This window comes from Primulina tabacum, chromosome 3, assembly GCF_025594145.1.
Source record: "Primulina tabacum isolate GXHZ01 chromosome 3, ASM2559414v2, whole genome shotgun sequence".
NCBI lineage: Eukaryota > Viridiplantae > Streptophyta > Magnoliopsida > Lamiales > Gesneriaceae > Primulina > Primulina tabacum.
The window spans coordinates 31,187,910-31,214,335 of record NC_134552.1 but is presented as its reverse complement, the minus strand read 5'-3'; the positions used below and the strand labels follow the sequence as shown (position 1 = coordinate 31,214,335).

Here is a 26,426-nt window from a genome sequence, read left to right as displayed (position 1 = left end):
ATACAGGACATATTGAAAAGATTGAAAGGAGAATTGAAGCAAATCATAAAAAAGTACAATGGTGCATGCCAAGAATCAGTAACTGCTGGAGAAAAGGTAAATTAAGTTACAATATAAACCATGTATTTTATTGATAAAAATGAAAGTACTGGAAATACTGAAGCATCCCATAATATGAAATTAACTAAAACATTTTTTTAATACGTGGAAAATGGAGGAATTAAGTAAGCTAGCAAAAGGCAGCTTTTGCCATTGTGGAAAGGGAGAAGCAGAAGTGTAAATCTACCGTTCAACTAGCACAAAAGGCACATCATATAGCAGAATTGGAATCAGTAACGAGAAAGCTTTCGGAGATGAAGTTCAAACACGAAGTGTAAGGTTTAAATAGCGATAATGTAATTCAACTGTATGCAAATATAAAAAATATAGGAAATGCTTAATTAAATTATTTTAGTTGCATTAATCAACCGTGATAGGCATGTTTACATGTTAAAAATAGGAAATCCTATTAGAATGCATAAATTAGTGTTTTCAAGATTATTCGAGGCGTGATTGGAAACGGAGACAGATGACTGTAAAGGAAAAACTTTTTTATCAAATATTTATTTTTAATTATTTAATATATGATATAATTAATATTTAAATTTAAAAAAAAAAGTGTCTTTTGATATTTTTTTACATCTCGAGACATTTTTCAAACCGGCAACCAATTTTTGACTAAAATAAGAACTTTTTGGACACTCGGTTATTTTTTAGGAAAATTTCCTCAACGATTTATTTTTCCTACGTACTAATGGTGTAGAACCCGTAAATCAGTAGACGTATAAGCCATGCATAATTCTAGATTTTTAAATTTAATTGACTTCATTGCATGATTATTTTAAATCCATTTATTTAAAGTTAATTATTCATTATTTCAGTTCAGCAGTTTGATTTTTAGCATTTCAGTATTTTCAGTGAGGCCGGACCGGAGTTGGAGTTTTGAGATAGAATTTAAGATTTGAGAAATATTTCCAGAAGTTAATTTAGCTAGTAACTAAGTTCATTTAAGTTAGAAAGGAAGGTTTGAAGATTTAATTTAATTATTTGAGGTGATTAAGAAATGAACTCATTTAAGTTATTAAATTAAGGGGTTAGCTCACTAAATTATTTAAAGGATTAGTAAGGCTTTCAAGGATTATTAGTTGACTAGATAATCAACATTTCCTTTTATTTTATCATGCATTTTTCGGCCACCCTTAGTGCTAGAAGATTCATTTTCCAACTCACCAACTTTGACCAATTCTTTGCATGTAATTAGTAGGATAATTCTAGGATTTTTGGGAGCACAATTTAATTAAATAAATGGACATATCCTAGTCTAGAATCAAGCTAAATTTCGGCCACCACCTCCTAGAAGCATCCACCAACTCATTTGATATCAATTCAAAATTCAAATTCAAAAGGGGAGTGGACTTGGTCTTGATATGATCCTATTTTTGTGCACCCTTCTCCTCACCTTCATAACCATCACTCCCCCCTCCACCTCCACCGAAAATAAGACCCCTTTTCAGTAGAAAAAACGTGGATAGCAGCTAGGGAGAAAGGGAGAAAAATCGAGAGCCAAGAAAGGTAGAGAAGCAAGCCACTCCGTCTCCTCCGCGCCGTCTCGTCTCTTCTTTTCGTTTTCTTTCGAAACGAAACCAGGCATGCCTAGATTTCTTTCAAACCTCAATCAAGTCATATTATCATTTATTTTTCAGTACATGATCATGTTTTAGCAAGCAAAAACCGAGATACATGTCAAAATATTTTGGGAACACACATGCAGAATTTCGGCTCTTCATGGCAAGCTTCACGATTTCTTTTGGTTTGTGAGTTTCAGGTATTGGATCGACTCCAGGCTCCCAAGGCGGCTTGTATACATGTAGTAGGATGCATTAGGACCATGTTGGTCCATCCAAACCAGCCCCATGCTTGCTGGAAAACCGAAATGACAGCAAGTTCCCCATAAGTGCAGAAATGTGATTCGAAAATTCAGTTTGGATGTCAAGGAGGAAGGATCTGATCTTGGCTGCCCCAAGGGCCTATAGCCATGGTTGGATCACTTCCCTAGCATGTCTAAGACGTGACTAAGTTGCCCTTTTGGTGGCTTGGTCCATGGCTCATCGGTTTTTAAATAATCAACAAGAACAGCCCCTTTCCCCATTCGGCCCTTCCATTTTTCAGCATATGGTTCGTTTCTTTTGTGGCTCGGTGTGGATCTTGGTTGGCCTATGGCCCTTAGCCACGGTTCATATCATGCTCCTAGATGTCTAGATCGTGCCATGGTCAATCAAATGGCCACTGGAACGACGCAAGACATCGATCATAGCATAAACACTACACACGCATACACGTTGCTCTCGGTTGGACCCTTCGGTTAAGATTTGGTGTGATGCGGATTGTGGCTGGCCTAGGGCCCTTAGCCATGGTTCAAATCATTCCTTGGGATGTTGGTAAGAGTCTTTGGTCGGTGGTTCACGCCCCAATGGCCGGTAGCCTCGAAAACGACACAAGGAAAAACAAGTGCGCAGCTGCTGTATTTTTGACAGCAAGTATGCTGCTGTTCAGAAGCGTCGTTTGAGTTCTTGGTTGGCTTTTAGCCCATGGCCTTGGACTGGACAGTGCCTCATTGAGTTAGGAAGGTCATGTTTTTGACCGTTTGTCATTTGGATCATTTTTGAGGTCGTACGAGAATTTACGGTGCAATGTGCCAAATTGACTCTCGAAAGAGCGTTTCGTGTTTTGGCCTCCATTTCACCTAGATTTCGACCCTATCATTTTAGGAACATTATTTTATGATTTTTTAGCGTATTTTAATCATGACTATACGTCGGTTCAGTGTCGGTTCAGGTTGGCTCGGAGTCATGATTAAATGCGAAGTCATTAGGCGTCATAGTCGCATCTTTTGAACGTAAATTGCATAGTTGGTCATGTTTAAGCTATTGCATATTTTTCATGGCACAGTTAGGTTGCAGCGAGCCTAGGAACGATCCAATCCAATCCAGTTGGTAAAATTACAGGAATTTTCATTATTCCAGTTAATTATTTTACGTGCATTAAACAGAAAATGATTATTTTTGAGATTTATGCGATATGACTTGTGGTTCATTCACTATGTGGGAGTGTTATTTTTATACGGTCGCCAGTGACCGATCAGTTCAGTATGGTACCACCCGGTCGCCAGTGACCGGCCAGCTCAGTTCAGTTTCAGCCTCCCCGGTAGCCAGTTACCGATCAGTTCAGCTTAGTGCAGTGGCCACAGGCGTAAAACATAATCTCAACAGAAAATTTTATCAGATATTTCAGTACAGGCTCCAAGGAGCAAATATTTTTACAGTGACTTCCAGTTCAGTTATGCACGTATTATAATTGCTCAGTACAGATTATTTTCAGTATGCCTCAGGACAGGATATTTTATCTCATGCATATTTTAAATTCAGATTTTTACTCGTTACCTGCGATTTATGCATGCTGAGTCTTTAGGCTCACTAGACTTGATTGTTGTAGGTACTGATGAGGCCAGGGCCGAGGGCGGGGACCAGTGAGCCAGCTTGGGTCGGCAGTAGTGGCACCCGAGGACCTCAGAGCAGCAGTTGTTATTTTCTTCGCAAACAATTTTTATCAGTTGTTGGATATTTTTAAATCGTTGTTGTTGGCAAAACTTTGATTTTCTTCCGCTGCAATATTTTGAAATATTGGACTTGATTCACCAGTGATTTTATGAATGAGGCCATTTAAGTTCTTTTAAAAAGAAAATTTTAAATTTTTCCGCAAATTTTCAAGAAAGGAGTTTTAGGGCCTTCACAGTTGGTATCAGAGCGGTGGTTCTGTATAGGGTTTCACTACTACTGACCGCGAGAAGCTCACGAAGCCACGCCTTTGGTCTGTAATTTTTTCAGTTCAGCATTTTGTTTAGTATTTCAGTTAAAGCATGAATTATTTTGTCAGCATGCTTCCAGATTTTCAGTATTTCAGAGTTCATTTAAAAATAAATTATGGAATTATGCATGTTAGTTACGTATGGGTTATGTTGGAACAGTATGCCCCCTAGACGCATTTTAGAGCGCAACAGAGAGGTGGAGCCTCGCCGAGAGGACAGAGAGGAGCATAGACCGGAGGGAGACCTACCACCTCCTCCACCGCCCCCACCGGACATGAGTGCCCAGATGTTAGCTGGGATGGCACAGTTCTTCGCACAGTTTGCGGGGGGCAATGCCGCAGCCGTAGCCGCAGCCGCAGCCAGGCCGATAGGGCCCGAGGCAGTGTATGAGCGATTCATGAAGATGCGCCCGAAGGAATTCTCTGGGGCATCTGACCCCATGGTTGCCGAGGGATGGATCAAATCCCTCGAGGTTATCTTCGATTTTATGGAGCTGGGGGACGCAGACCGAGTCCGATGTGCCACCTACCTGTTCACTGGAGACGCCCGCTTATGGTGGGAAGGAGCTTCGGTAGCCCTGACATTGGCTACACTTTCTTGGACCCGCTTTACGGAGGTTTTCTACTCCAAGTATTTTGCTGAGGAGGTTCGCACCAGGCTGACCACCGAGTTCATGAGCCTGAGACAGGGGGATATGTCGGTTACGGAGTTTATCCGTAAGTTCGAGAGGGGCTGTCACTTTGTGCCCCTGATAGCGAATGATGCCAGAGCCAAGCTGATGCACTTCCTGGTGGGCTTACGGCCGATCTTGCGCCGGGATGTTAGGGTATCTGACCCTGCTACTTATGAGATTGCCGTCTCCAAGGCCTTAGCCGCAGAGCAGGATCTGCGGGATATCGAGAGGGATCGCCAGGGCAAGCGCCCAGCCCAGGCACCGCACCACCCTCCTCCTCATCAGCATCAGCAGCAGAATAAGAGGCCTTTTCATGGACCGCCCAGGAACAGAGGCCAGCAGCAGCAGCAGCGGGGACGCCTAGCCCCGAGGACTCAGGAGCACCCAGTCTGTCCCAGGTGCTCACGTCGCCATCCTGGAGCATGTATGGCTGGCTCAGGAAAGTGTTTTAAGTGTGGCAGTCCAGACCACATGTTGCTGCAGTGCCCTCAGAGGAATCTGCCTACCCAAGGCAGAGTTTTTGCTCTCCATGCCGCGGAAGCCAACCCGGAGACTATGTTGTTGACAGGGAGAATTTTTATATCTGGTTCCGCTACCAAGGCCTTGATAGATTCAGGGGCCACTCACTCATTTATTTCGGAGGTCTTTGCAAACTTTCTCAAGATCCAGACCATTGGGCTAGATACAGCCTTTTCAGTAGTGTTGCCGTCAGGCAAGGAGATGGCAGCCACCAATGTTATCCGAGATATAGACCTTGAGCTGCACGGTAATCTTGTTTATGCGGATCTGATTGTGCTACCGATGCCGGAATTTGACATCATCCTAGGGATGGACTGGCTATTGAGGAACAGAGTGTTGATAGACTTCCAGCGGAGATCCGTTCTTGTCCGACCGCCTGGAATGGAGCAGTTCTTATTTGAGCCGGACAGGTACTTTTCCTTACCGCGCATTATTCCTTATGTTCAGGCTAGGAAGCTCATGCATAGAGGGTGTCGGGCATTTCTAGCAACCCTTTTATCTGTCCCCGAGGAACCCAGCCTGTCAGCCTCAGATGTTCCGATTGTTAGAGATTTCTTAGACGTTTTCCCCGAAGACGTCTCTGGTATGCCACCCGAGAGAGAGGTGGAGTTTTCCATTGAGCTTACGCCAGGTACGACTCCGATATCCAAAGCGCCATACCGACTAGCACCAACAGAGATGGCAGAGCTTAAGAAGCAGATCCAGGAACTTCTCGACAAGGAGTTCATTCGCCCGAGCTTTTCTCCATGGGGCGCGCCAGTCTTATTCGTTAAAAAGAAGGATGGCTCGATGAGGCTTTGCATTGACTACAGGGAGTTGAACAGGGTTACAGTGAAGAATAAATACCCACTGCCGAGGATTGAGGATCTGTTTGACCAGTTGCAGGGAGCTTCGATTTTCTCCAAGATAGATCTGCGTTCCGGTTATCACCAGTTGAGGGTGAGAGATGCTGATGTCTCGAAGACAGCTTTCAGGACTCGTTATGGCCACTACGAGTTCCTAGTGATGCCGTTCGGTCTGACGAATGCACCAGCGATCTTCATGGATCTAATGAATCGCGTATTTCAGCCGTACCTCGACCAGTTTGTGATAGTGTTCATAGATGACATTCTCGTCTACTCCAAGAGTCGGGAGGAGCACAGCAGGCATCTGACCACAGTGTTGCAGACATTGCAGAAACATAAACTATTCGCAAAGTTCAGTAAGTGCGAATTCTGGTTAGAGAAGGTGGCGTTCTTGGGCCACATTGTTTCTAGCAGTGGCATTGAGGTAGACCCGGCGAAAGTTGCAGCAGTCAGAGATTGGGTTGTGCCTCAGAATGCATCAGAGATCCGCAGTTTTCTTGGGCTAGCAGGATATTACAGGAAATTCATCCAGGGATTCTCCTCTATCGCCGTTCCACTCACAGCACTGACCAAGAAAAATGTGAAGTTTGTGTGGAGCGAGGAGTGTCAGAAGAGCTTCGATACTTTGAAGCAAGCTCTTATCTCAGCACCCGTTTTGGCTGTACCGTCAGGATCTGGCGAGTTTGTTCTTTATACCGATGCTTCGAAGCTTGGTTTAGGTGCAGTTTTGATGCAGCATGGGAGAGTGATAGCGTATGCTTCTCGACAGCTGAAAATCCACGAGAAGAATTACCCTACCCATGATCTGGAGTTAGCGGCCGTAGTTTTTGCTTTGAAGATTTGGAGGCACTATCTGTATGGAGAGAAGTGCCAGATCTTTACCGACCATAAGAGCCTCAAGTATTTCTTTACGCAGAAGGAGCTGAACATGCGTCAGAGGCGTTGGTTGGAGCTTGTGAAAGACTACGATTGTGACATTAGCTACCACCCGGGTAAAGCTAATGTAGTTGCGGATGCTTTGAGCAGGAAAGTCGCAGTGATGGCTCATTTGACGATGCAGAAACCTCTTCAGATCGAGATGCAGAGGTTTGATCTTGAGACTTACCCTCGAGGTAGAGTTCCTCGTCTATCTACCTTGACTATCCAGTCCTCTCTTATTGACCGTATTCGCAGCGGTCAGGCAGCAGATGAGCAGTTGGCACAGTGGAAGAAGAGAGATGAAGCTAAGGGCAGTGTTTTGTATTCAGTCAGCGACGGTATTGTGAGATACCGAGATAGGATATGGGTTCCCAGCAGTGATTCTATCCGAGCAGACATCTTATCAGAGGCCCATACGTCCGCGTACTCCATTCACCCTGGGAGTACGAAGATGTACAAAGATCTGCAGCTATTGTATTGGTGGCCAGGAATGAAGAAGGACATCAGGCGTTTTGTATCCGAGTGCCTGACTTGCCAGTTAGTGAAGGCCGAGCATCAGAGACCAGCAGGTTTGCTCAAGCCTCTCCCTATTCCCGAGTGGAAGTGGGAGAATGTTACCATAGACTTTGTGACCGGATTGCCGAGGTCAGCCAGAGGATCGAATGCTATTTGGGTGATTGTAGATCGTCTTACCAAATCAGCGCACTTCTTGCCTATTAAGACGACATTCACCATGGTTCAGTATGCAGAGCTGTATATCCGAGAGATAGTCCGACTCCACGGTATTCCAGTTTCTATCGTATCCGACAGAGATCCCAGATTCACTTCCTCGTTTTGGAAGAGTTTGCATTCGACTTTGGGTACGAAGTTGCTGTTTAGCACAGCTTTCCATCCGCAGACAGATGGACAGTCGGAGCGAGTTATTCAGATCTTAGAGGATCTTCTCCGTGCTTGCGTCATTGATTTCTCTGGGAGTTGGGAGTCGAACTTACCATTGGTAGAGTTCACCTATAACAACAGTTTTCAGTCGTCTATAGGTATGGCTCCGTATGAAGCGCTGTATGGTCGCAAGTGTAGATCTCCTGTTCATTGGGATGAAGTAGGAGAGAGAGCAGAGTTGGGTCCAGAGATTGTTCAGCAGGCAGCAGATGTAGTAGTCAAGATCCGTGATAGGATGAGGACTGCTCAGAGCCGACAGAAGAGTTATGCCGATCAGCGGAGGAGAGAGTTAGAGTTTGCAGTGGGCGATCATGTCTTCGTGAAAGTGGCACCTATGAAGGGTGTCATGAGATTTGGCAAGAAAGGGAAGCTCAGTCCGAGATTCATTGGACCGTTTGAGATCCTCGACAGAGTTGGGACGCTAGCGTATCGTGTGGCTCTTCCGCCAAATCTGGCCGGAGTACACAATGTCTTTCACGTCTCCATGCTGAGGAAGTATATGGCAAATCCTTCGCATGTGCTGAATTTCGAGCCGTTGCAGCTTACTCCGAACTTATCTTATGAGGAGAGACCCGTGCAGATCCTAGACAGACAGGAGAAGAAACTTCGGAACAAGTTGGTTAAGCGAGTCAAAGTCAAATGGCTCAACCATTCAGAGGAGGAAGCTACGTGGGAGTCTGAGCCGGAGATGAGAAGTCGATACCCTGAGTTATTCGGTGAGTTCTAATTTCGAGGACGAAATTTATTTAAGGGGGGAAGGATTGTAGAACCCGTAAATCAGTAGACGTATAAGCCATGCATAATTCTAGATTTTTAAATTTAATTGACTTCATTGCATGATTATTTTAAATCCATTTATTTAAAGTTAATTATTCATTATTTCAGTTCAGCAGTTTGATTTTTAGCATTTCAGTATTTTCAGTGAGGCCGGACCGGAGTTGGAGTTTTGAGATAGAATTTAAGATTTGAGAAATATTTCCAGAAGTTAATTTAGCTAGTAACTAAGTTCATTTGAGTTAGAAAGGAAGGTTTGAAGATTTAATTTAATTATTTGAGGTGATTAAGAAATGAACTCATTTAAGTTATTAAATTAAGGGGTTAGCTCACTAAATTATTTAAAGGATTAGTAAGGCTTTCAAGGATTATTAGTTGACTAGATAATCAACATTTCCCTTTATTTTATCATGCATTTTTCGGCCACCCTTAGTGCTAGAAGATTCATTTTCCAACTCACCAACTTTGACCAATTCTTTGCATGTAATTAGTAGGATAATTCTAGGATTTTTGGGAGCACAATTTAATTAAATAAATGGACATATCCTAGTCTAGAATCAAGCTAAATTTCGGCCACCACCTCCTAGAAGCATCCACCAACTCATTTGATATCAATTCAAAATTCAAATTCAAAAGGGGAGTGGACTTGGTCTTGATATGATCCTATTTTTGTGCACCCTTCTCCTCACCTTCATAACCATCACTCCCCCCTCCACCTCCACCGAAAATAAGACCCCTTTTCAGTAGAAAAAACGTGGATAGCAGCTAGGGAGAAAGGGAGAAAAATCAAGAGCCAAGAAAGGTAGAGAAGCAAGGCACTCCGTCTCCTCCGCGCCGTCTCGTCTCTTCTTTTCGTTTTCTTTCGAAACGAAACCAGGCATGTCTAGATTTCTTTCAAACCTCAATCAAGTCATATTATCATTTATTTTTCAGTACATGATCATGTTTTAGCAAGCAAAAACCGAGATACATGTCAAAATATTTTGGGAACACACATGCAGAATTTCGGCTCTTCATGGCAAGCTTCACGATTTCTTTTGGTTTGTGAGTTTCAGGTATTGGATCGACTCCAGGCTCCCAAGGCGGCTTGTATACATGTAGTAGGATGCATTAGGACCATGTTGGTCCATCCAAACCAGCCCCATGCTTGCTGGAAAACCGAAATGACAGCAAGTTCCCCATAAGTGCAGAAATGTGATTCGAAAATTCAGTTTGGATGTCAAGGAGGAAGGATCTGATCTTGGCTGCCCCAAGGGCCTATAGCCATGGTTGGATCACTTCCCTAGCATGTCTAAGACGTGACTAAGTTGCCCTTTTGGTGGCTTGGTCCATGGCTCATCGGTTTTTAAATAATCAACAAGAACAGCCCCTTTCCCCATTCGGCCCTTCCATTTTTCAGCATATGGTTCGTTTCTTTTGTGGCTTGGTGTGGATCTTGGTTGGCCTATGGCCCTTAGCCACGGTTCATATCATGCTCCTAGATGTCTAGATCGTGTCATGGTCAATCAAATGGCCACTGGAACGACGCAAGACATCGATCACAGCATAAACACTACACACGCATACACGTTGCTCTCGATTGGACCCTTCGGTTAAGATTTGGTGTGATGCGGATTGTGGCTGGCCTAGGGCCCTTAGCCATGGTTCAAATCATTCCTTGGGATGTTGGTAAGAGTCTCTGGTCGGTGGTTCACGCCCCAATGGCCAGTAGCCTCGAAAACGACACAAGGAAAAACAAGTGCGCAGCTGCTGTATTTTTGACAGCAAGTATGCTGCTGTTCAGAAGCGTCGTTTGAGTTCTTGGTTGGCTTTTAGCCCATGGCCTTGGACTGGACAGTGCCTCATTGAGTTAGGAAGGTCATGTTTTCGACCGTTTGTCATTTGGATCATTTTTGAGGTCGTACGAGAATTTACGGTGCAATGTGCCAAATAGACTCTCGAAAGAGCGTTTCGTGTTTTGGCCTCCATTTCACCTAGATTTCGACCCTATCATTTTAGGAACATTATTTTATGATTTTTCAGCGTATTTTAATCATGACTATACGTCGGTTTAGTGTCGGTTCAGGTTGGCTCGGAGTCATGATTAAATGCGAAGTCATTAGGCGTCATAGTCGCATCTTTTGAACGTAAATTGCATAGTTGGTCATGTTTAAGCTATTGCATATTTTTCATGGCACAGTTAGGTTGCAGCGAGCCTGGGAACGATCCAATCCAATCCAGTTGGTAAAATTACAGGAATTTTCATTATGCCAGTTAATTATTTTACGTGCATTAAACAGAAAATGATTATTTTTGAGATTTATGCGATATGACTTGTGGTTCATTCACTATGTGGGAGTGTTATTTTTATACGGTCGCCAGTGACCGATCAGTTCAGTATGGTACCACCCGGTCGCCAGTGACCGGCCAGCTCAGTTCAGTTTCAGCCTCCCCGGTAGCCAGTTACCGATCAGTTCAGCTTAGTGCAGTGGCCACAGGCGTAAAACATAATCTCAACAGAAAATTTTATCAGATATTTCAGTACAGGCTCCAAGGAGCAAATATTTTTACAGTGACTTCCAGTTCAGTTATGCACGTATTATAATTGCTCAGTACAGATTATTTTCAGTATGCCTCAGGACAGGATATTTTATCTCATGCATATTTTAAATTCAGATTTTTACTCGTTACCTGCGATTTATGCATGCTGAGTCTTTAGGCTCACTAGACTTGATTGTTGTAGGTACTGATGAGGCCAGGGCCGAGGGCGGGGACCAGTGAGCCAGCTTGGGTCGGCAGTAGTGGCACCCGAGGACCTCAGAGCAGCAGTTGTTATTTTCTTCGCAAACAATTTTTATCAGTTGTTGGATATTTTTAAATCGTTGTTGTTGGCAAAACTTTGATTTTCTTCCGCTGCAATATTTTGAAATATTGGACTTGATTCACCAGTGATTTTATGAATGAGGCCATTTAAGTTCTTTTAAAAAGAAAATTTTAAATTTTTCCGCAAATTTTCAAGAAAGGAGTTTTAGGGCCTTCACAAATGGGCCTATTATACTAAGTCTAATGGGCCTAGAGGTATATCTAGGTATTTATGTCAAAGCCTTGACTCCCAAGCCTTTTTACTCTGCATAATCTCACGCACAAAAATTAAATAAACTAGAGTTCTCCACCCTAGCAGCACCCGCACACCAACACGTCCACGGGCACTCTCACGTCGGTTTTGAAGGAAAAATCAGCAAAGGTTTCCCCGTTCCTCCGGCATTGCTCTTTCGTGTCTAGACTCGAATATTCGTGCGTAAATCACGCAAAGACATGCCTTACACCCTCGTTTTCTCATAATTCACATTATATTATGTATTTTTGCATGGTGTTGCATGGCATATTATAGATCAAATGATTTCTTTACGTTTTTCTTGGTTTCTTGCATAAAATCTTGATTTTTTTTCAAGTTCTTGATGTTTCTTGATGATATGAAGGGGCTGCCAGGTTTTGGTGGTTAGGGGCTCGAATTAAAAACGGTTTAAGGGCCCTTAGGTGCAAGATTCGGGTCTGGTTGGTTCTAGTATGGTGCAAGGATAAGGGCCGATCGGTTTGTGTTTTTAAGGGCTAGGTGTGGTTTGAGGATTTGTAAAGTGGGGAGATGTGTAGGGGCTGTCCAGGCAAGGGGCTGGGCTCGTGAGGGTCTAAGCCATGAGCCATGATGGTCCATACACGGCCTGGATGAGTGTGGATGGGTAGGCACATGGCTAGGACTCGATCTAGCCATGTCGCACAGGTCTTGGTGTGAACCATGCACCAGGACGTGCATGGCTGGTTAGGGCTGATCCAAGAGGGTTCTATGGGTTTGGTCATGGTCCTAGGGTAGATGGTTAGGGTCTGGTTTCTTTGATTTGGGACTAGGATCGAAGGAACATGTGTTGGTAAGGGCTAGGGTTTGGCCGAAATAAGTGCAGAAAATTCAGAAAGGTTCAAGGTTTTATTAAGGGTTCTAAATGGTTTGAATTGGGTTGTATAAGGTTTGGTTATATGTTATTAAGCTATGATTAAAGTTTAAGAAAGTTTAGTTAAGTTTCGGGTTGATTCGGGCTAAAACCGAGACTCCGGTCCAAGCTTTAAAACAAATTACGAAATTTTACTTAATGGATTTAAGTTTACGTCTAAGAAATTATTAAGGGTGTGTTTTAAGGTGTTATGGTAAGTTTGGTTTGGCTCGTGTCGAAGTTTTAAGATCCATGAGTAAGATAAGGAAGTTAGGGTTTCAGGGACAAAACGACCATTTTATACTTGAAAATGTTAGGAATCCTGTCAATGTCCTGATAACTATAATAAATCCCAAAAATGTTTATTATGAAAGGTGATTGAATTTTATGATGAATAAGTGATGAATGCTAAAAGACGTTTTGCATGTTTGGTTTAAAAGAAAATGTAATGCCCCGAAAATTGGAAGGTCCACGCGAACCACATGCATGCAATTATTAAATTCCTTTGTATTTTAATTAAATGTTTTAATTGCATAAATTAATTATGTTGTCCATATTGACATGTTTAAAATATATTTTTCTACATGGTTGCATTAAAATATATTTTTAAAGGATATTCGAGTTGCGATCGAGGAACGGAGACCGAGGGCTGAAAAATAGAAAATGTTTTTATTAAATAATTGATTTTAATTATTTAAAATATGAGTGTTGCTTTTTCATATTTTTGAAAATATGGGGTTTTGAGATGATTTTATACGACGGGACGTAAATTTTACTGGTGTTGGTTTTTCAACAAAATATACGAACATATGGGCAACCCGGCTAATAAATTCACAAACTTATTTTACTAAAACTATTTTAATATTTTAATTAAATCCTAACCAAGCACTAATGGGCCTAAACTTTGCTTAATATGCCTAAACCTTAATTGGTGATTTAATTAGTGTATAAATATATGTAAACCCTACACTTTTCAACTCAAACACTCGCCCCACTTTCTGAAAGTCTCCCCACCCCCCTTACACGATACACACAAAACTTCTTTTGAAGAAGAATTGTCGGATTTTCAAAGGAAAGCATCAAGGCCATCGTCTCCTCGTCCCCCGTTCTTCGTCGTCAACGTTTATTCGTGCGTTTAAAACGCAAAGGCACATCATACATCTCTTTTTCTCATCCATTATATCGTAATATCATTTTAAATATTGTGTGCATGAAGAACATGAAGTTATTTTTCTGTATTTTCGGATTATTGCACTTATAGGTGTTAAACTCATGACTTTGATCCAATAAACAGTTTTATGCATGTTAGGGGCTGCATGATGTTAGGATATGATCAAGAGATGTTTATACATGATTTTAAAAGGGTCCTAAACTCACTAAACATGCTGCACAACAAGCACCATGCGAGAATCATTTTTGCTGCCATAAGGTCATGGTGTTCGGGTTTTGTGTACAAGGGGCTGGCTTGGTCTTGGCTTGTAGTCAGGGCTAGCCAGGTGCATGGTTCAGTCGAGGGGCGAACCTTAACCAGGTTGGGGCTGGAGTCATGAGGGTTGGGAGGAGTCCTACTCAACTAGGACTCCTACCCGAGAGAAGAGGGTAGGTCGCAGATTTGCGCGGCTGGTGCAGGGTCGTGGGCTCTGTCCAGGGTTCACGAGCTGGGCTAGGGTGTCTCATTAGGGTCCTAAGAAGGTGCACTAGAGGTTGGTTCGGGTGCTGGGGCGTTGGCTAGGTCCCTAGGCGCATGGATCTAGAGTCCATGCAATTTGCAACTCTCGGCCAGCATAGGTGGGGAGTGGGGGCTTTGCTTTCTGGGTTTGGGATGGTTTCTAAGGGAACAAAGGGTCTAGTAGGGTACTCTAGCGGGTTGGTCAGAGTTTGGTTCAACATGGTTTGAGGGCGACTCGAGAAAATCGAAAGATGGCTCGGGGTCGAAGTTTATAGGTCATAATAAGGTTTTTCAAATTAAAATAAATCGAAAAATGGCTCACGGGGGTCGAGTCAGGATTCATAAGGGATAAAATAATATAAAAAGACTAAGTTTTGAATTTTGGAATTTTATATTAAAGTTTGGGATTTTCGGGATTAAAACACCGTCAAAACGATTAATCATGAATTTAATTAAAAAGCCTAGTTTTTAAGCTAAATAAAATTATGATAATTTTAATTTAAGCTTAAATAATTATTTGGGACATGTTAGAGTCAATGAAATCATGAAAAAATTCAAAATGTAAAATGTCACGTCCAGGGGTAAAACGGTCATTTTACACCTAAAAATTAGTGAACATCGTGGCAGTGCTCTAAATGTTGTTTTTATGATATTATGATTATTTGTAAATGTTTATGAAATTTTACATTATGAAATTAAGAGTTTTAAATGTCTATTGGATTTTTATGATATAAGGAAAACATTTAAAAGACATGTTGCATGCTTGGTTTCAAAAACAAAAAGGTTATGTTATGCATGATTTTATAAAGTAATGAGAATGTAAACATTGAAGGAAGTGAAGTATTTGTGACTATTGAGGTATGAGGTTTGAGGTAAGAATGGGAATATCGTGAGGGGAGAAGGCCTAGAGGGAGCCCATTTTTGGGAAAAGGCCCCAGAGGGAGCCCCAACGATCGTATTCTATTCGAAAGAGGATAGTCCAGGGCCCAGCCGACCAGTGAGAGTGTTGCTGGTGTCCCCCGGCGCCCAGTACTGCGGTTTCATGTAGATGGATCCATCGAATTTTTGAAGTTTGAGGAAAGTCACAATTAACGATCTGAAATCAATAAAGGGAAAAGGAAAATGTTTATAATCTTGAAAAAAGTTTTATGTCATGTCATGTTGAGGAAAAAGAAAGGAAAAGGTTAAGGTTTATGTTTGCATGTCATGAAAAAGTTATTTTTACGTAAAAATATTTTCACTGTTGCATACGATTTTATACGTATTATTTAATATAAAGATTATGGTGTATTGAGTCTTTAGACTCACTAGGTGTGATGGATGCAGGTGAGTTTGAGGGAGGTCTTGATGGATGAACTGACTGGACTGAAGTTGCACACAACCCGAGGATCAGTGTTCTGCTTTTCCGCATTTATGATTCATGATTTACGTTAAAGATATTAAGACTATTTATTTATGTGTTTCAGAGATTTTGAGAGGTTTAGTATGGGCTATACTTTTCAAATTTATTGCTTTTTAGGTTTGGTAATCGTTTGACGATTTCATTTTTATGACTATTTCACTTGACTTTTAAAATGCTAGTTGGTTGATGTTTTTTTTAATGGTTAAAATATTTTAATAAAAATATTTTCATGGATGTTGAGGGTTCGGCCTAATGGGTAGGTTTTAAAAAAATAAAAAATTTCTAGTACTTTTAAAACAATAAAAAGGGGAGATGTTTCAGTTGGTATCAGAGCAAAGGTCCTGTAAAGGGTTGTGTCACCGTCAGTTTAAAGTGCCCTAAAACTTCTTGCTTGAAAATTTGCGGAAAATTAAAAATTTTCTTTTTAAAAGAACTTAAATGGCCTCATTCATAAAATCACTGGTGAATCAAGTTCAATATTTCAAAATATTGCAGCGGAAGAAAATAAAGTTTGCCAAAAATCACAATTTAAAAATATCCAACGACTGATAAAATGTTTGCGGAATAAAATAACAACTGCTGCTCTGAGGTCCTCGGGTGCCACTACTGCCAACCCAAGCTGGCTCACTGGTCCCCGCCCTCGGCCCTGGCCTCATCAGTAGCTACAACAATCAAGTCTAGTGAGCCTAAAGACTCAGCATGCATATATCGCAGGTAACGAGTAAAAATCTGAATTAAAATATGCATGAGATAACATATCCTGTCCTGAGGCATGATGAAAATAATTTGTACTGAGCAATCATAATACATGCATAACTGAACTGATAATCACAGTAAAAAAAATGTTTGCTCCTTGGAGCCTGTACTGAAATAACTGGTAAAATTTTCTGTTGAGATTATGTTTTACGGCTGTGGCCCCTGCACTAAGCTGAACTGATCGGTGATTGGCTACCGGGGAGGCTGAAGCTGAACTGAGCTGGCCGGTCACTGGAGACCGGGTGGTACCATACTGAACTGATCGGTCACTGGCGACCGTATAAAATAACACTCCCACATAGTGAATGAACCACAAGCCATATCGCATAAATCTCAAAATAATCATTTTCTATTTAATGCACGTAAAATAATTAACTGGCATAATGAAAATGTCCCGTAATTTTACAACTGGATTGGATTGGATCGTCCCCAGGCTCGCTGTAACCTAACTGTGCCATGAAAAATATGCAATAGCTTAAACTTGACCAACTATGCAATTTAGTTCAAAAGATGCGATTATGACGCCTAATGACTTCGCATTTAATCATGACTCCGAGCCAACCTGAACCGACACCGAACCGACGTATAGTCATGATTAAAATACTCTGAAAAATCGTAAAATAATGCTCCTAAAATGATAGGGTCGAAATCTAGGTGGAATGGAGGCCAAAACACGAAACGCTCTTTCGAGAGTCAATTTGGCACATCGCACCGTAAATTCTCGTACGACCTCAAAAATGAACCTAATCACAAACGGTCAAAAACATGACCTTCCCAACTCAAAGGGGCATCGTGCAGTCCAAGGCCATAGGCTAAAAGCCAACCGAGAACTCAAACAAGCCACCGAACCGTCACAGCAACTTGCTGTAAAATTCCAGCAACTGTACAATCGTGTAACTTGTGTTGTTTTCGAGACTACCGGCCATTGGGGCGTGAACCACCAACCAGAGACTCTTACCAACATCCCAAGGAATGATTCGAACCATGGATAAGGGCCTTAGGCCAGCCACAATCCGCATCACACCATAACTAAACCGAAACTCCAACCGAGAACCAACGTGCATGCGTGTGTAGTGTTTTGCTTAGATCGATGTCTTGCGTCGTTTCAGTGGCCATTTGATTGACCATGGCACGATCTAGACATCTAGGAGCATGGTATGAACCGTGGCTAAGGGCCATAGGCCAACCAAGATCCATACCAAGCAACCAAAACCGAAACCGTATATGCTGAAATTGTAAGGGCCGAAGGGACATAGGGGCGGTTGTGATGTTTTTATTAAAAACCGATGAGCCATGGACCAAGCCACCAAAAGGGCGACTTAGTCATGTCTTAGACATGCTAGGGGAGTGATCTAACCATGGCTATAGGCCCCTAGGGCAGCCAAGATCAGATCCTTCCTCCTTGCCAACAAGCTGAATTTCGAAACTCAAATGGACCAAATGAGAAGTTGCTGTCCATTTCTGAATTTCCAGCAACCAGGGGCTTGAACGAAAGGACCAATCTGATCCTAATGCATCCTATTACATGTATTGAGGTTGCCTTGGGAGCCTGGAGTCGAACCAATCACCTGAAACTCACAAACCAAGAAAAACGTGAAGCTTGCCAAGAAATATAAAAAAATTCTGCATGTGTTGTTTTCAAAAGTTTTGACATGGATCTCGATTTTTGCTTGAATAAACATGATCATGTACTAAACAATAAATGATAATATGACTTGATTGAGGTTTAGAAATAATCTAGACATGCCTGGTTATCGTTTGAAATGAAAACGAAAAGAAGAGACGAGACGGCGCGGAGGAGACGGAGTGGCTTCCTTTTCTACCTTACCTTGCTCTCGATTTTTTTCTCTCTTCTTTTTGGCTATGTACCTCACGATTTTTACCTCTGAAAATGAGTCTGAATTCACTCTGAATTTTCGAAAAGGAGAGGGGGGAAAAGATGGTTAGGAGGGTGAGGGAAATGGGTGCAAGATATAAGGAAGATCCAAGACCAAGTCTTCTCATTTTAAATTTTGAATTCTAGTTTGATATCAAATGAGTTGGTGGATGTTTCTAGAGATAGTGGCCGATTTTTGCTTGTTTTCTAGTCTAGGATATGTCCATTAATTTAATTAAATTGTGCTCTCAAAAATCCTAAAATTATCCTACAACTTACATGCAAAGAAATGGTCAAAAGGTTGATGAGTTGACAATTAAATTGTCTAGCAACTATGGGGGCCGAAAATTGCAATAAAATGAAGGGGAAATATTGTTATCTAGTCAACTAATAATCCTTGAAAGCCTTACTAATCCTTTAAATAATTTAGTGAGCTAACCCCTTAATTAAGTAACTTAAATGAGCTCATTTCTTAATCACCTCAAATAATTAAATTAAATCCTCAAACCTCCCTTTCTAACTTAAATGAACTTACTTGCTAGCTAAGTTAACTTCTGGAAATATTTTCTGGATCTTAAATTCTATCTCAAAACTCCAACTCTAGTCCGGCCTCACTGAAATAACTGAAATGCTAAAAATCAAACTAATGAACTGAAATAATGAATAATTAACTTCAAAGAAATGCATTTAAAATAATCATGCAATGAAGTCAATTAAATTTTAAAAATCTAGAATTATGCATGGCTTATACGTAGACTGATTTACGGGTTCTACAGTCAGCGCTGGAAAGATCAGTCATCAAGCCTCAAATTTGTAAGTTTTTATGTTTTATGTGATTTTATGATATTACCTGCATAAGTACATGAATTATATGTTTACGTTACATGTTTAATAGCTTCATGATAATATATATTTTTTATGCTTTGAAATGTTTATACGTGATACGACATGAAATAAGAAATTATTTGATTTCAACGCATGTTGGCTTCATGGTGGAATTGGACTATGTTGATTTTTGGGTTTTATTATTGACGTTCTACTTTTTGGGCTATAAGTTAATCGTGAATATTATGAACGCTTTTGGCACATGTAGATTTTCTAAGAAAATATTGATGATTCGGGGTTACTAAATGAATTAATTTTTGGTAATTACTCATAAGTAATAATGATTTGAGGATTTGCAATGACTTGGGAGTAAGAAAATGTATAAATTGGGATTTTAAGTTTTGATGGAAGTGTAAGATTGGTTATAGGGATTGATTTTTTGGTAAATAAGTTTAAATTACTCAAATTATGTTATGGGAAACCTTTAGAAATAAATTAAGAATGCCAAGAACTTATTGGTTAATCGTATGATTTTCGAAATTAAGGATCAATTGGATAATTTTTGGGGAAATTAAGAAATTATTTTGCAATAATTAAGGAACTTGGGGACTAGTTTGACAATAAGTTAGAATTGAATGGGTTAATTGATAAGAGTTTTCGATTATTTAGACTTTTAAGAATATTTGGAACGTTGGGATATCTTGGTTATAGTGTTATAAGGAATATTGATCATGGATTTTTAAGGATGAATCAATATTAAGCTTGAAAAATCTAAGCGTTGGCGGATGTGTTTGGGATTTAAGATTGAAATTTGATAGATTGATGAATATTTTGGATATAAAATAAGGAAAATAATATACTATAAGCATGGTCATCCATTTTTTAATATTGAGAATTGTAAGAAAAATTGAAATTCGAGGTTATAATAGTAATATAACTAAGTCATTTGGGTCTTTTTAAGTTGCGATTTGAAAATAAGGATTTAGAAGGTAAAATTAATTGGGATCAAGGAGACGTAAGGACATTCTAGAACTTAAGTTTGACCAGAGTAGCGCAGCGAAAGCGTGGATTTTTGGGATACTAGAACTAAGTCTAAACTTCGGGTTATTAAGGATAATCGAATTTCGAGGATGAAATTCAATTTAAGGGCGGATGATTGTAACGCCCCGAAAATTTGAAGGTACACGCGAACCACATGCATGCAATTATTAAATTCCTTTGTATTTTAATTAAATGTTTTAATTGCATAAATTAATTATATTGTGCATATTGACATGTTTAAAATATATTTTTATACACGGTTGAATTAAAATATATTTTTAAAAGATATTCGAGTTGTGATCGAGGAATAGAGACCGAGGGCTGAAAAATAGAAAATGTTTTTATTAAATAATTGTTTTTATTTATTTAAAATATGAGTGTTTCTTTTTCATATTTTTGAAAATATGAGGTTTTGAGATGATTTTATACACCGGGACGTAAATTTTATCGGTGTTGGTTTTTCAACAAAAAATACGAAATTATGAGCAACCCGGCTAATAAATTCACAAACTTATTTTACTAAAACTATTTTAATATTTTAATTAAATCCTAACCAAGCACTAATGGACCTAAACTTTGTTTATAGGCCTAAACCTTAATTGATGTTTTAACTTGTGTATAAATATATGTAAACCCTACACTTTTCAACTCAAACTCTCACCCCATTTTCTGAAAGTCTCCCCACCCCCGTACACGATACACACACAACTTATTTTGAAGAAGAATTGTCGGATTTTCAAAGGAAAGCATCAAGGCCATCGTCTCCTCGTCCCCCGTTCTTCGTCGTCAATGTTTATTCGTGCGTTTAAAACCTAAAGGCACGCCATACATCTCTTTTTCTCATCCATCATGTCGTAATATCGTTTTATATATTGTATGCATGAAGAACATAAAGTTATTTTTCTGTATTTTCGGATTATTGCTTTTATAGGTGTTAAACTCATGACTTTGGATCCAATAAACTGTTTTATGCATGTTAGGGGCTGCCATGATGTTAGGATATGATCAAGAGATGTTTATAAATGATTTTAAAAGGGTCCTAAACGCAAAAAACATGATGCACAACAAGCACCATGCGAGAATCATTTTTGTTGCCATAAGGTCATTGGGTTCGGGTTTTGTGAACAAGGGGGCTGGCTTGGTCTTGGCTTGTGGTCAAGGCTAGCCAGGGACATGGTTCAGTCGAGGAGTGAGCCTTAACTCGGTTGGGGCTGGAGTCGTGAGGGTTGGGAGGAGTCCTACTTAACTAGGACTCCTACCCGAGAGAAGAGGGTAGTGCGCAGACTTGCGCGGCTGGTGCACGGTCGTGGGCTCTGTCCATGGCTCGCGGGCTGGGCTAGGGTGTCTCATTAGGGTCCTACGAAGGTGCACTAGAGGTTGGTTTGGGTGCTGAGGCGTCGGCTAGGTCCCTAGGCGCATGAAACTAGAGTCCATGCAATTTGCAACTCTCGGCCAGCATAGGTGGGGGGTGGGGGCTTCGGTTTCTGGGTTTGGGATGGTTTCTAAGGGAGCTAAGGGTCCAGTAGGTTACTCTAGTGGGTTGTTCAGAGTTTGGTTCAACATGGTTCGAGGGCGACTCGAGAAAATCGAAAGATGGCTCGGGGTCGAAGTTTATTGGTCATAATAGGGTTTTTCAAATTAAAATAAACTGAAAAATGGCTCACGGAGGTCGAGTCGTGGTTCATAAGGGCTAAAATAATATAAAAAGACTAAATTTTGAATTTAGGAATTTTATATTAAAGTTTGGGATTTTCGGGATTAAAACACAGTCAAAACGATTAATCATGAATTAATTAAAAAGCCTAGTTTTTAAGCTAAATAAAATTATGAGAATTTTAATTTAATCTTAAATAATTATTTGGGACATGTTAGAGTCAATGAAATCATGAAAAAAGTCAAAACGTAAAATGCCACGTCCAGGGGTAAAACGGTCATTTTACACCTAGAAATTAGTAAACGTCATGACAGTGTTCTAAATGTTGTTTTTATGATATTATGATTATTTGTAAATGTTTATGAAATTTTACATTATGAAATTATGATTTTTAAATGTCTATTGGATTTTTATGATATAAGGAAGACATTTAAAAGATATGTTGCATGCTTGGTATTAAAAACAAAAAGGTTATGTTATGTATGATTTTTATAAAGTAATGAGAATGTAAACATTGAAGGAAGTGAAGTAATTGTGACTATTGAGGTATGAGGTTTGAGGTAAGAATGGAAATATCGTGAGGGGAGAAGACCCTAGAGGGAGCCCATTTTTGGGAAAAGGCCCCAAAGGGAGCCCCGACGATGGTATTCTATTCGAAAGAAGATAGGCCAGGGCCCAGTTGACCGTTGAGAGTGTTGCTGGTGTCCCCCGCCGCCCAGTACTGCGGTTTCATGTAGATGGATCAATCGACTTTTTGAGGTTTGAGGAAAGTCACAATTAACGATTTGAATTCAATAAAGGAAAAAAGAAAACGTTTATGATCATGAAAAATGTTTTATGTCATGTCATGTTGAGGAAAAAGAAAGGAAAATGTTAAGGTTTATCTCACGAAAAAGTTATTTTTACGTAAAAGTATTTTCACTATTGCATGCGATTTTATACGTATTATTTGTTATAAAGATTAAAGTGTGTTGAGTCTTTAGACTCACTAGGTGTGATGGATGCAGGTGAGTTTGAGGGAGGTCTTGATGGATGAACTGACTGGACTGAAGGTGCACACAACCCGAGGACCAGAGCTTCTACTTTTCCGCATTTATGATTCATGATTTACGTTAAAGATATTAAGACTATTTATTTACGTGTTTGAGATATTTTGAGAGGTTTAGTATGAACTATACTTTTCAAATTTATTGCTTTTTAGGTTTGATAATCGTTTGACGATTTCATTTTTATGACTATTTCACTTGACTTTTAAAATGCTAGTTGATTGATGTTTTATTTTAAAGGGTAAAATATTTTCATGTATGTTGAGGGTTCGGCCTAGTGGGTAGATTTTTTTTTTTTAAAAAAAAATCTAGTACTTTTAAAACAATAAAAAGGGGAGACGTTTCAGAAAATGATATTTATGCATGTATTTTTATAAAGTGATGGAAATGATGAAAATGTTTTGAATGAAGTGACTTGATTGTAATGGTAAGGAAATGGGGATTCGTAAGGTACAAAGCCCTAGGGAACCCAACACTGGATTTCCATAGGTCACGGTCCAGTAACGAAAAAGTGGTTGTTAGTGTCCCCGTCAACGAAAAAGTGTTATTGGTGCCCCGTCGCTTGGTACCATGGTTACAGTTGAGATTGATCAATCAATCGAAAGATGAAAGGATGATCACAATTAATGAACTGATTTCTCTCAAAAAGGAAATGTATGTGTATAAAGATGAAAGGAAATGTTTAAGCTTATACAATGTTAATGTTAAAGTTATTTTATTAATGTAATTTTCACTGTTGCATGTAGATGTGTAAGTATTATTTGTTATTATGGTTAAAGTTTATTGACTCATTAGACTCGCTAGGTGTGAATGATGCAAGTGAGGATATTTTCGTTGAGACAAGGGGACTTGATGATTGAATTTGCTGGACTGATGATACACTGAAACCCGAGGACCTTGGTAGTTTTTTCACACAATTGATGATTTAACAGTACGTAAAATATTTTTATGACTTTTACGCGTATGAGGAGTTTTGAGAGGATTTAAAATCTTCATGCTATTCCTGAAGATGTTAGTTTTGAGTTTGGTTGAAAGTTTACGACTTTATTATTTTTTCTGTAGTTATTAATTTTTAAGTAATTTAGATTTGGATTATTTAAAGAGTGTCATTGAGAAAAAAATATAAATTTATCTAATTCAATTTAAAAGCAATGTAAAAGGTAGGGACGTTTCACGAAACCAAAGAGAAGCAGAAGGCAATTGATGCATTAACCCTCTGTTTGATTCGATATTGAAGGTACTTAATTCATGAAATTGAAATTGCACAAATAACTTCTCTAGTTCAAAAAGATTGGTGAAGGGGGGTATGGGCATTTTTATAAAGCTATTTCAGATCACACAGCTGTTGCTAAAAAAGTTTTGAGCTCGTACATATAACAAGGCCAAAAGCAATTCCAAAGAGGGGTATTTCTTCATTCAAGTACAAAATAGTGACGCAACGATACTGCCACATTTAAAAGATCACATAATTTATGTTTTCTTACATCCGACAGGTTGAGGTTTTGAGTCAGATGAGGCACCCCATATGGTAATCCTTTTGGGCGCATGTCCAAGCATCGCTGCCTGGTGTATGAGTACATGGAAAACAGGATCTTAGAAGTCATGCTTAATTCCAGAAATGGCACTCCACCTTTCTTATGGACATATCAGAATAGCCGAGAAATCGCCACTGCCCTTAATTTTCTTGATCAAATGAGACTAGAGCCACTCGTGCAACGTGACCTTAAACCTGCATACATTAACTTAGACAAAAACCACACGAGCAAGATTAGTGACGTTGACCTATCAAGGCTCATTCTACCCAATTTGGTTGGTATTCAGTATCGTATGACAGCACCTGCAGGAACATTCTGTTACATTGATCCAGAGTACCACCAAACAGGAATGCTGGGAACAAAATCAGACATATGTTCGTTAGGTGTAATGCAGCTGCAGATCATGATAGCCAAACCTGCAATGGGCCTAACACATTATGTTGAGAATGCAGTTGAGGAAGATCATTTTGCTAAGATTCTGGACCATAAGCTGAAAGACTGGCCAGTTAAGGAAGTTTTATCCTTAGCTAAAGTGGCCTTAAATTGCTGCGAATTGAGAAGAAAAGACAGGCCAGATCTTGATTCCATGATACTACCCGAGCTGGGATCAGAAGTTAAAACGAAAAGAGATTTTATCATCTGTATTCACAAGATAAAAGGTTCGCACAAACCTCACCTTCAAGCCATGTTTTTCAGACGGAATTTGGTGGTACGGATTTTCAACGTAAAGGATTTCAAATAGAAAGCCCGTCTTCAAGTAATGTCAGCCAGAATTCAGTATCAAATGTAACAAATACTACTATACTAGCATCACTTCATATATATTAATGCAATAACGAAGGGTGTTTACATGTTCAACTACGAAAACAACGAACACCAATCCTGAAATCCAAATGGAAACTCCTTGCATTTACACATCTGGAAGTGGAAGCAGCACTAGCTCAACACTAAAAAATGTGGATCAGTAGGGAAATTCTTAATCATATGTCCATACATCCGTCTGAATCAAATTCTTTGTTATATCCCTGAGGTGAGTACATTGAATGATATTAAGAGCATGATTGCTGGGTACTTTTCATATTATAATAGCCTACCTTGCAAAGACTGCATGCAGATTAACTTTCCATTTCTAAATTCCAGGTTTATGTGTAAATTTATTCCTTTGTGTCGCAAAGAAACTCGAGAAATGCTATCTAAAGGTTTATTTTCATCTTATTAACCAATAGTCAACTGAATCATCAAACAATTTGGTATAAAGCAATTAGAAATCTAGCAAAGAAACTTTATCGAAAGAGAACACAATTTCTTTAAAATAAAACTATTATAAACTTCGTATTTCAATAATTCTATTCCTATTATTTTCATAACTATTGACCAACAACCATAAAGTCTGTTGAATTCCTTATTTTCAATTCTTTGGCTTCTGTCTATCACTATAATCGACTCAATAGTGTTACCAGTTTACATGTCATTCAAAATCGGTAGATTTTCATAATCACAATTCACCAAAGTGCCCGAGGCAATTGATGTGAAGAGATTTGTAGCTCCCATGCACATGAAATCATGAAAACTTGCAAAAGTCAATCACCAATTCTTTAAATTTTTTACACCTACATACAAATATATAACATAAATCGCAGACTTTGAAATCTTATCTAAATATGTCATCCATTCAAATAAATGCAAGGGAAGATGATACAGATTTTGAGACATTGAATATGGATTATGGAGTATTAAATCACCAAGCTACCAATGCAAGAATAAGAAAAATTAAATTATTGAAACAGTATAAAGGTGCATATGAATTCCACATCATAAGAAAGCTCAGGAGACAATATGCTCCATTCCACATACAGATGCTAACCCCCAAAAAAAAATATGCGAAGAAGAATAATCCAAAACATCCAGGGAAGAACTGTACATCAGCAATGTCCTTCAATTGTTGATCATCAATTGCAACATCGAAAAAAACTTTATCCCTGGATATTTTTCAAGTGTGAAACAGCTGTATCACGTTTAATGAGCACGTTTGACAATTTTTGTGCACTGTAAAACTTGAATAAAACGTCATAACAAGATAGAGCTTTC

The 26,426-nt window shown here is 39.6% G+C and overlaps 1 pseudogene; it reads left to right on the top strand.

The window, feature by feature from the left end:
• On the top strand, positions 1–26,426 carry LOC142538657 (U-box domain-containing protein 52-like; annotated as a pseudogene).